The following is a 12,368-nucleotide window of genomic DNA, read 5'->3' on the forward strand; positions in this document are numbered from 1 at the left end:
AAGAGGAGGAGATTGCATATGCCAGGCATTACATTTCACCATTCGGGTAATGCACGCAATGTGAGAAAACATGAATGATTCGGTGTCTTAAACATAAGCCATTTGCAAAGTTGCTTATTACAGGAGACAGCACCAGCACCCAGACAATTATCAAAACAGTTCCATGTTTGTTTCAGAAACAACATACCACTAAAGGCAAGTCTTTGTACAGCAGCTTTTAAAAGTTCTGTTTTTAGCTTCCTCAAGGTTCTTGCTCTGTGGAGTATCTCCACACTCTGTTTATGTATTTGCTCATGTTTGCAGATCTGCTGCAAGCCAAAGAGGATGGATGTTAGATGTGATTTACAGCCCAGCATTAGATGCTCCAGTACTAATCTATGTAGATCCAGACCATAAAAATACTTTTTATTGCTTTAGTATTTTTGGTTTTAAGTTAATCGGTTTTTGAGTGTGCATTGTTTATTAAGCTCTGCAGCTCTAATCTTAGTTAAAACTCTGATGCCTTACCTCGCCCTGGGAGAACAGCTAAACAAAGCAAACAGAGAGTGTAGTTCAATTTTAGTGTGAGGCATTTTGATCTCTCTATCTCTCTCTCTCTCTCTCTCTCTCCTCTCTCTCTCTCTCCTATCTAGACATAAAGGATTGCTGTTTTGTTCTCTATTCAAGTGCAGACTAAATATAATTTGCAAAGTAAAATACATAGGCTTTATTCCTGTAATTTAAATCAAGACCAGGCACGCAGAAGAAACTTGAAAACACGTGAGAGATGTGGACAAAGTGAGAGTCGTCACATCTGCCCAGCTTGTGGAACAGGAACTCACCTTTACAGAATGTCCCTCAGCTTGATATCTGCTATCTCTGTGCTAATCTTAATGAACCCCCCATTTGCTGTACATAAACATTCAGTGATTTAGCACTCGTTCTTTTACGGTGTCAGTGTTCCCTCAAAAACGGTCCTCGCGACTGACAGAACTGTAAAAACTATATGAAACAGGTAAGTGTGATATGTTGGAATACGGTTTTCCAATACCGTCTATTTTTAGGTTTCACATGATTAGCGAACTCTTAAACTCTTACTCTAAACCCATAAGGCTTAGTCTAGGGATTCATAAAGGAACAGTAACCAAAACCCCATGTCCATTTGAAATGCACACTACCTAGCTAGCATTCGCAACCCTTCATTTTTGTTTAACAGCAAACTCTACATGCAAAAGGGAGCTTGTATTTTACAAATAATGGCGTGATAATATTTCAAGTGGACTGTTTTTTTGAACCTTGTACTGTACTTTTTTTTTTTTCAAGCGCTTTTCTTTTCTGCCATATACGTTAACCCTGCTCTAGACAAAGTGGTCTAGAGAGGCTTTGATGTCACAATTGTGCTAGGGACAACCTTGTGCCATGCTCGTAAAGGTAAGAACGTGTTTGGGTGAGGCTACCTGGATTGCATACGTTTTATAGATTGACTCATATGCATCTGGATCCGGGTAGTGTTGAACTGTAGGTTGTGGTAGATTGGGTTTTGATTGGCTTTATCAGTAGACATTGTTACTGGATTTCTTCATGGTGGCATAGGGTCTGTCATCAGGAGCGTTCTGATAAACACCATTAGCCTAAATCAAAGACATAAAGCATCATTCTATTGTTAATAAGCTGTTGAAGTGGCACTGGGAATATATGGGCAATTGAGGATGAGTTTTTGTGTTCAGCACCTGTATATTGTATAGAAACCATCTGGGTCTTACCACTTTTGATTTGCATTACATAACATATGTCAATATACATATAAAGTGTTAGGAACTTGCCTGTTTTTTTACCTGCTGGACCAGATTCTTTGACAAATCCTTTAAAAAGAGGACTTAACATCCGTAAACCCTTAAGATAGAATGCAGGCATTAAACTAAGAGGTTTGACTACCTGTTGCTGTCTGTGAGAAAGTGCTGTCCTTAGTGGTTAAAGATACGAAAACGCCGTGTCTTGGTTTAGTTGAGTGCATTTCCGCGCTTGTTTGTGTTTCCATCGTCCTGTGACGAGTCACTTCTTCCCTGTTTCCAGTATTGGCTGTTTGTAAGTTTTAAAGTAATTTCAAGACATGTCTGTATTTCTGGTGTCAGCCTAAATAATAGCTCTTCAAAACTTCTTATTTTGCCATTTAATGTGAAATAACATGGTAGTACTGCAACCCTTCATTACTTTGTCTCACATGCAATATTGCTATTAGTATATTGCTATGATGTTGCTCATCATTCTTACCTTTAGATACTATCAGTTTGACTTTCCTAAATGAATCTGGACCAGTTCTCTCCACTCCACACCAGTAAATCCCAGAGTCTGACTCCCGTAGATCAATGATGCTCACGGCAAAGTTTCCATCTCCATAATCCTTCAGTGTGTATCTCCCTTTAGGTGTCTGGTCAGACTTCACAAATATATCTCTGTTTTCACAGGGATCTCTGCAGAAATACTTTTTGTTGGGTTGAAGCACCAGCTGTGGGAACATGTAAACAGTGATGTTTCCTCCACTGTATCCTTGTCTAAGAAAATTTCACAGTGTTGAATTAAATTCTGTTAGATAAAACAATCTCTGTAAGGGTTTAGGGAAGTCTGTAGGAAAATACTGTGGTTTGGTACCGCCAGTTCCTCTTCAAGACGCTTTGGTTTCAGTTATTCATTTGCAAAAGTAACTTACGTTACACTTACTGTACTTTCGGTCTGAAAACATTACAATAGGAAGTGTGGAATGCTTCACAACCACTGTATGTATTCCTATAAATGGTGTTATTACAGCACAAATATAAGCTGAACAGATACAGTCAGTGTAGAAAGTATTCTGGTCAGAGCAGGGGTAGACAAGTCCTAGAGAGCCGCTGTCCTGCAGAGTTTTAGTGTTAACTCTAATTCAAAACACACCTGAATAAACTGATCAGTGTTCTTCAGGATTGCTGAAGGCTACAGGCAGTTGCGTTTTTTTAAAGGTTGGAGCTGAACTCTGCAGGACTGCAGCTCTCTAGGACCAAACTTGCCCAGACGAGGTCAGAGAGAGATCAGGCTAACACATATTAACTAGTTTGACCTCCTGTAATCAGCTAGAGGTTATTGCTGTTTTTTACCCATGTCTCCATTCGGGTTTTGCCATAGTTAATTAATTGTTAACCCGGAGCCATTAGGTTTTTATCTTTTGTTCCCCCCCCCTTAATTTGCATTTTTATGAGTTTCAACCTGTCTGATAATAAATTGTTGCCATGTCTGCTTTCGGTTTGTTGTACGTATTGTAAAAATGTACAGAAGCGAAAAAACAATATGGTCTCTTTCTCTCTCCATGTGTAAAAGTTTGTTAAGACCACTAAAGCACATTCATTTTTTGAATGAATGAAGCACACGGTTTCATAAACTTCTCACTGTACACTAAAATATGAGAGAGTTTTTTTAAGTAGATAAAACAATTATTAAAAAAAATAAAACAAAGATTATTGGACTATCAAGAAAATATTATTTTCAGATTTTGTAATTCAAAATTTCATGTTTACGTCAATGTGTTACATAATGTTTCCCAAAGTTACAAAAATTACAACTGTTTGTGAAATTTACACTAGCAGTTTTTTTGAGTGAAAAATGGTTTCCACGCCAACTGTTTTTCATAGTACTTAAAAAAAAAAATTCATTGACTGATTTAAAAGTGTCATCGGATGCAAAATTCACTTTTACAAGTTGTTTGATCTGAAATTGTGTGTGTTGGCAATGTGTGTACACAAACCACCCTTAAAATGATAAAAAATCCACCCAATCCATATATATAATATATAATATATATAATATATATATGCATACTGATAAATCGTGACCCGTTCCTAAAATAAAGCCATTCTCAGAGTCTTGGCTGTGTGATGTCACACAGACCCAGGCCCCTCCCACGATTGTTGATTGACACTGGCGTTTTACCTTAGACCCGCCCTGAGTGAGCTGTTATCAGTCCACCATTATTTCCCCGTCAGAGCAAATGTATAAAAGAATGACTCCTAAGCGATTGCAAGTACACAGTGGATTAGCTTTTGCTTTTTGAAGGGAATACATCCTCTGATCTACCTAAATGTGTCTCTGTTTTGCGGGAATTATTCAAGATCCAGCTTTACTCCAGAAATAAGTGAGTATATTTTTTTTTTAATCATTTTAGCAAATCACATTTCCTAATAATGTTGTGCTAGTTAGCAAGTTTCATGACGAACGCCACTAAGTTTACTGTCTCTCAGAGAACTGTGCATCACCCCAAAGAAGAGAGGGGTGGGGTGAGTGGAGCTCATTAGCATTTAAAGGGAAATGCACCATAACGGCTTGCTGTAAACAGAGCTGTTTTTGACAGGTTAAAAGGGTGTTGTTTTACACTACCATTAAGAGATTTTAACCAACGTATGTAATAGACTTTTCATTAAGACCCTAAAGAATCATATCAACTTGTGGATTATTTTGCTTTACCCAGGTTAAAATGTACCCTTAGCCTGGGGGTTAATACCACAGCAACCCATAATTATGTGTGGAAAAGCCTTAATATGGCCCTGAAGAAGATGAGGGCTCAGTGCTTTTAAAGCCAGAGGTCTGTGGAAAAACTTGCATGGTGTTTTTTACCTGCTTAAAGCTCTTGTTTTCTTTCATCATTCAGCACATCTATAAAGAACTTACCTGAGAAAAACATCCAAAGCCAGAGAACACGGAGGAACTTCATTTTGAATGGGGATCCTATTATGTCCAGTCTACTCCAGATATTGTTTTTAATGCTGTGATACTGACCAAAATGTTGGCGATGTTGGAGCTCTGTATATCAATCAAGCACAGTTGTAAACATGTATGCCTATATTCTCCTGTCCACACTCGTTCTCTTCACTATGTAAGCTGGTTTCTAGACGCCCACACACTCATATCCAGAACCTGACCACTTCCTCTTGATAAACTTTTGTGTTTTAAAATGGACATTCCCTTTTCACACAGGTCTGTTTCTGCCTGTCGTTGTTGGTAATGTGAGGTTTGAGGTGTGCAGTCTGATTCTAGGCCCACGTTAAAAAAAAAAACCTTCTGAAGAGAGTCATGTGCCGCCTGTACATTAGTCCAGAATGACATTTCAGTGGGTTAGGGAGTAGTGGGAAAAAGCTGTTCCCAAATTGTCAATTATAAACACTTTTTCCATTAAAAAGTGACAAAACGCTACAGTGGTTTTTTTTTCAGCAGTGTTGTTTATATCACGTTGCTTTGTTTAGTGTGAATGAGTTTGTTAGGGGGGTTCATGGTCATTAAAATCCTTGCATGACATTTTTAGGTTGTCTTATCTACAGCAGCTAACTCTCTTTGATATATAGATATATATATATCTATATATATATATATATATAAATGAGAGAGTACAAAGAAAAATCCATCTTTCTAAACCATGTGTTTACCCAAATACTGACAATGATAAAAATACTAGTACCAGTAATGTTATTTTAAAAACTGTTGGGTGGAACATTTGTCATTTCACCAGTGAAATGTTACGTTATCTGTACACAAAGAAAAGTGCATACTGTGTTTTAATTATTGTTTTTCATTTATGAAGTTTTCATCTCTAGTTTTCTAGTTTGTACAGTAGTTACTTAGTGTAAATGTATTTTTAATGCTGTCAACCTAAATGAGATTCATTTTAAACTCTGATTTATTTATTTTTTGCCAGAAACTTCATGATAAAATATAGTTACTGTAGCTTTAGTTAATGTAGTTTTTTTAATTTATGGGAACATGTAATTACGACATCTTTTCCACTGTGTCCATGTATATTAATCTCTTGGGTGAAAGTAATCACAAATCCTGTTGGATTTTTAAAAAAAGGAAAAAAAAAAGGAAAAAGATCTCAGTATTTCACTAAATTAATTTTAGACTAACTCACATGAGTGATGAGTTAAATCAGATTAATAATGTGTGCCAATGTAGAGATTGTCCCGTAAAAAACAAATTTATTTAAAGAAACAAAATTTGGAAATTTAATAGAAGGGAGTCATGAATATGGAGAGAACTGACCTGACAGAAGCATCCAGAGCCAAACAACACAAAATGACTTCATTTTGAGCTGTAATTCTGTTGTGTGTGAGCTTTCAGATTTAACCGAGTAGCCTTTAAGTCTCCAGATAATGGAGGGAATGGGGCATGTTTGTGTCTTCACAGCCCTGAAATACCACAGATGCTTGCAGATGACCACTTCCTTTGTAATGCATTGGTCTGAGCAGTAATGTTTCTGTTCTGATATATCATCACACTGAATGCATCTGAAAACTCGAAACATCCTGTAGTTGTCATTACTGTTCTAGTTCAAGACGCACAGTGGCCACTGGCCAGTGTCAAGCTAATTTTGCCAACCCAGAAACACTTGTTGTTTGGTGAAAAGAGGTATATTTGAGATGGACCATCTGTATAAAAGCTTAATTATTGTATAGCCTACTGCATTGCTGGTAGAGTTAAAATGATTTAAACATAAAAATTACACATAGCAGCTTTAAAGATGACACTGAGAAATACACAACGCAATTCTTTCTTCTTCATTCATTTAGAAAAACACGTAGATACTATGATTATGGAAGTTTTATTGCATAGTGGTAATGTTTACATATTGATTGAACTGATATCTATGAGTTGTAAGTTTGTCCAAGATATAACCAAACAGCTGTGCAAATATGATTACACAAAATAAAACTCAGTACAGGACCAGGAATTATCAACGTGTGGGAACAACAAATATCTAACAACAACAACAAAAAAGTTGTTTAAACGGCCCCTAAATGTACAGTCAGTCAGATAATGCCACCCATCTGCATTGTTTCCCTTTAATTAAAGTTGCATTGACTTAAGAAGAAAATGCAAGTACTTAAGTATTTAGTACTATATATTATTACATAAAAATAGGACAAATATGTTTTAAAAATACACCTGTGAGGTGGGTGTCTTATGTCTGTAGTACATGTAGTAGCACTCTTCCTTTATGGCACTGGTCAATTCCAGGGAGAGCGCTGTCTGCTCTGTTACATTTTGCATGTCTTCCCTTATTTAACACACCTGATTGAGATCAACAGCTCATTAATTCAGTTCATGGGTCTCTCTCCTAACGAGCTTATGATCTCAATCAGGTGTGTTAAATAAGGGAGACAGCAAAAATATGCAAAGCAGGGGGCCCCCATGACTGGAATTGAGAACCACTGCTTTAGGGGGGCCTATGTCTGGGCTGGTGAACGCTTTGAGAGTCCAATGACCACTTCCCTGTTTCTCACACTTGTTGCATGTCGAGCTGTTACCCATGAACACAGAGAGTTTTGTGGATGATATTAGTTATAAAGTTCAGAATCTGTGCATGAATTGTTTGTGTCAGATCAGGATTTTAAGTCAGAGAATTCATATTAATATAATAAACACAAGATCTTTTACATGCACTACAAATGTTTGATTTCGGTCAAACTAAAGTCCAATTTTGGGCGAACAGACAGTATAATGTGATTCATCCAACAAGACATGACAACATCTCTCTCTTATCCAGCATGTATAAATCTACTAAAGAAAGCAGTCTGTGGAGTCAGTCATGATTTATTATAATGTGACCAATGAAACCAAAACTGACCTATTTTTTTCTGTATTTTATATATAATCAATGTCAATTTGTGGTCCACTAGTGGGCAGTCTCTCTCTCTCGCTCTCTCTCTCTCCTCTCTCTCTCTATCTATCTGGCTCTCACTCACTCTCTGTCTATACATACAATTCACACACACACACACACACACACCACACACACACACACACACCACACACACACACACACAATTACAAGAAAAATAGCAGTAGAGAAATATACAAATGAATATTTGAATTCCATTTTATAATGTGTAGAGAAATAATCCTTGAGGAGAGTGAATCTCACCAGATTGTGCACTGCTCTCATAAAATGCTGGTCTGGATTGAACGGCAGGACTTTTAAATTCTTGAAATGTAAAAGAGGAACCCATAAACCTTTAATTCAGATTCACAGATAAATACACATTAGAGCACATTAGAGACAATCTTTGACTGTTATGAGAGTCTAATGGCCACTTCCTATTTTTCCCACAATTGTTACATGTGTACACTTTACCCTTGAACACAAAGATCAGTTTTGTGGTTGATTTAGTGATAAAGTTCAGAAATTTGTGCTGAAGAGCTGCTGCCAGTATTTTTAAACTTGGGAGCATTCATATAGATATAATAAACACAAGTTTCAGTAGAACTAAAGAGATAATATGTTACCCTGGAGCACAAAAGCAGTCATAGCACATGTATATTTGGAGCAATAGCCAACAATACATTGTATGGGTCAAAATTACGATTTTTCTTTTATACAAAAATCATTAGGATATTAAGTAAAGATCAATTTGGATGAACAGACCTAGATAATGTGATTCATCCAACATGTGCTGCTTGGACAAGTGTTGGCCTTTGGTCAAAGGTGATTCATGAAGTATGAAGCAAAAACTGACCTGACAGAAAGATCCAGATCAACAGCACATGGAAGGCCTTCATTTTCATCAATACTGTTCCGAGTCTCCAGTCAGTTTAGTAGTTTGAAGCTGATTCTGTGTTTGTTACCACTCAAATACTAACTGATACATATGCAAGCCTTGTTTCAATGCAATGGAAGTCAGACTTGCTAAACTAGTTCCATCCATATTTAGTATAGTGGTGACTTCCTCTTGTTTTAACAGTGTGTATGCATGCTAACCAGTACACACAGAACTGAGATCTGTACTTATGTAAATAAGTACATACAGTACTAAGTAAAGCCTTACTGTTGAAATAAGACACTGAGACATTCAATAATCTGACAATCTAGAATGAATTTATTTACACAAGAACAAAATAACATTCACAGGACCTTAACTGCTTACACCGAACGCACAGTCCACTATACTGACTGACACAAGTTAAAGAGTAAAAAGTGTTGCAAGTGTGCATATGTACAGTAGCTGTATCAGTACTGGAGTTTGGAGATCATTTGGTGAAGCTGGGCTATGATTAAATGGAGAGGGTGGAGGATAGTGGAGGATCTTGGATCTGATTGGCTGCTGTACTTATTTTGACAGTAGAATAAGTGGTGATGTTTGTGTGTGTTTCAGTCCGCTGTTGGGTCTCTGTGATCTCCTCATAATCACCAGCAGTCTGTGGATTCAGTAATAAAGTATTAAAAAATGAACTACTTTTTTATTACAAAAAATACACTTGTATTGGGAGAATTAATAAAGTCACTTATTCTTAACTATAATGTTAGCTAGGAGACTATGTTGACAGTCAACTACAAAGCGCTGGCATTTTGTGTTCTGAAAGTGTGGTCACATTACCCATATTTTGGCAAAATTTCACGGGGCAGAAAAGGTCCATTGTCAGAAACATTAGGAAGCACTGCTCACGCAGAAGTCACTTTCAAACCAAGCAGCTTTTTTTTGGTCAGTGTATCGATTTCAAGTGGCCACCTTGAACACTAAAAAAATCTGATTTTGCAAATTAAACACCATCAATAAACACAAAATCCTATTGAAATGATTGGATTTTGCCTATGAAATTTCAGCGAGCAGCAGTAAATCTGACCCCACTTTTATGTTGTTCTATGTGTGTATATCGTCTTTAGTGGACCTTCAGAGTTTTGGAGATGTCCCCAAATCAGTTTTTGAATGGAACACACTGTAATTTCAGACTTGAGCATTTTCTTTTAGCAAAGTATACTTTTCAAAGCATCAGATATGCCAAAAAAAAAAAAAAAAAAAAAACACACTTGTAAATTCACATACTTTTGAAATATGGAAGAAGTGTTCTGTGTTTCTTACCTCTGTGGTACATGTGGTGCCTTGGATTTCAGCATCATCTTAAATGGGAAAACAGGGAAAAACTTTATCAGATGTATTTAGGCTATATTGCAAATTCTTTTAACTTTTTTTTTTTTTTTTTACAAATTTGCATTTACCATTGGAACTGTGTGACTTGTTCTTTTGCCTTTTGCATATACAGAGAACAACCCCAAATATGATCACCATCACAGTCAGACCGACAGATGAGAACATCAGAGCACCTAAAAAATACAGAGATGGGGAAACGTGACATGGACATGGCTGTCTATGATTTTAGTCATATGATTTTTGAAAAACACTGCTGGTTTCGGTGATATCTCACTAGTCAGTCTCCCTGAATAAAAAAGAATGATAGCATCCTCAAAGGAAATAATGTAGTGTAGAAAACATTTTCATGCAGACCAGACTGGTGTTTGTTAATATTTATTTATTGATTTTTGTGGTGTGCAGAGAAACGATCATGAACTGTATACCTGAGGAGAGTGAATATTGTGCACTGCTCTCATTAAATGCTGGTCTGGATGAAATGGCAGGATCTGTAAATCCTTTAGAAGCAACATCAACAAACATCATCCCATAATCCTATTTTTCAGATACATAGATAAATAATGTAATATTCTGATTAGCTCATTGATACCTTTTCAGGAAGATGCGGTTGTGATGTCACCAGATGTGGAGAATGAACTTTTTGTTGTTGTGGATTGAGAACTTGCTGCTGATTTAGGAGTTGTGGATCTGTTGTGTTTGTGTCTATAATAGTTGTTAACATGTAGAGGAGTATTTTACGCTTCCTAAAATCTACACCAAAACGCTGTGCATCATTCTTACCTTTAGATATTGTCAGACTGATTGTGTTATGTGTTTCTGTTACAGCTCTCTTCACTCCACACCAGTAAATGCCAGAGTCTGACTCCTGTAGATCAGTGATGCTCACAGTGAAGGTGCCATTTCCAAAATCCTCCAGTCTGTATCTTCCTGTAGGTTACTGGTCAGATTTCACTAATAAATCTTACATGGAGCTCTGCAGAAATACTTTATGTTGGTCGAAGCCCAGCTGTGGGAACTTGTAATTGTGACACCTTTTCCACTGTATCCATGTATATCTGTTCCATCTGTAGCTGAAATCCCAATTTCTGCTGGATGCAATAAACAACATGTTTCAGCATCATTCACATGAGACATGCCATTTTCATTTCTATAACTCGTGTTTTAATAATATCGGATTATTTGGATCAATAGATTTAGTTGTGGTTTAAGATATCACCATACATTTGCTTAGTAATGTTGTGATGTGACAAACTATGACCTCTATTTGTTGTTATCTCAGCAGAAAATATGCAGTTCTCAAAAACAGACACAACGTATCTTTCACATTGTGTGGAGAAACTGATCTGATCAAAATTTGGCAACAGATTACAGCAGTAGCTGTTAAAATTAACTCTGATTTAGGTTGTATCAGCATGACATTGGTTCCCTTTGTTTGCATGTTTAGAATTATATGCTTCATCTCATGATGCATTCGTCACATGTACATGTCATGAAGAGGAAACTGGTTGTTTATTGACTTCTTTACTTGAACATCAGTGAGGAATAACAAGGGTATCAACCAGCAGCTGATCATTTTAGAGGAACAAATCCTCAGCCAAGTTACTCTTGAGAACTCACCTGACAGACAAATCCAGATCCCCAAAACACAGAACTTCATTTTGTGTGTAAACCTTGTTATATTCCACTGTAGACCACTTTATATGAGTACTTCCTAGTTTAAGTCATTACTATACTCTTAAGCAGCTTTGATGGCTCTACTGGTGTGCAAAAGGAACTCAATATTTTTTAAACTAACAAAACTTGCACAGCATCTACTTCCTTTAACATGAGGCGTGTACACGAGCCTTTTCACAGATATCTGAGGTCTGTGTTTGTGCTTCCTGTCATATTGTGAATAAGATGTGACCTGAGCAATCTGATTCTAGATCAGTGTGAAATAGTGGGATGTGCATGTATGTCTGTAGACCACAGATTAGTACATGCATACAAAGAGTACAAATAACTTGTGATTTTAGCATGCTTGCAAGTTAATAACTACACCATCTGCCTGCAAAGAGCATCTTTCTCTGTTGACAGCCATGCAGAAATACCTGTTAGCTAAATATTGAGAGATTTAATGTATTTAATGTATTTTATTTCAGTTTATTTTATCTAAGGCTGTGTCTGAAGTCAGTTGTAGTTCTTGTGTTTCTCTTTTCTTCAGTAATTCTGTTTGTTAACAGCAGCTGTTCATCACTAATGCACAATTATCACTCAATTAATCACTTAATTACTTAATTACAATGTATATCTTCTTTCAGTGAACTCAACTGAATTAAGTTCAGAGTACTCACAACTAAGTTTAAAAACTTAAATGGTTTAAGGCAATCGGTTTCCTCAAACGGTTTGAGTTAACATAACTTGTCAGGTTTTTAAGGATATCTGTTTACTCAAACGGTTTGAGTTAAG

At 36.7% G+C, this 12,368-nt stretch overlaps 1 long non-coding RNA gene across 1 annotated transcript; it reads right to left on the reverse strand.

The window, feature by feature from the left end:
- Nucleotides 1-8,926: 8,926 nt before the first annotated feature.
- LOC122136092 lies at nt 8,927-12,061 on the reverse strand. The gene is made up of 6 exons (XR_006153914.1): nt 10,701-12,061; nt 10,510-10,622; nt 10,346-10,417; nt 9,989-10,093; nt 9,852-9,889; nt 8,927-9,189 (listed from the first exon to the last, which is right to left on the reverse strand). It is a non-coding gene; the product is annotated as an uncharacterized LOC122136092 (long non-coding RNA).
- Between the last annotated feature and the right edge of the window lie 307 nt (nt 12,062-12,368).

Source organism: Cyprinus carpio, chromosome B1 (genome assembly GCF_018340385.1).
Source record: "Cyprinus carpio isolate SPL01 chromosome B1, ASM1834038v1, whole genome shotgun sequence".
Lineage (NCBI taxonomy): Eukaryota > Metazoa > Chordata > Actinopteri > Cypriniformes > Cyprinidae > Cyprinus > Cyprinus carpio.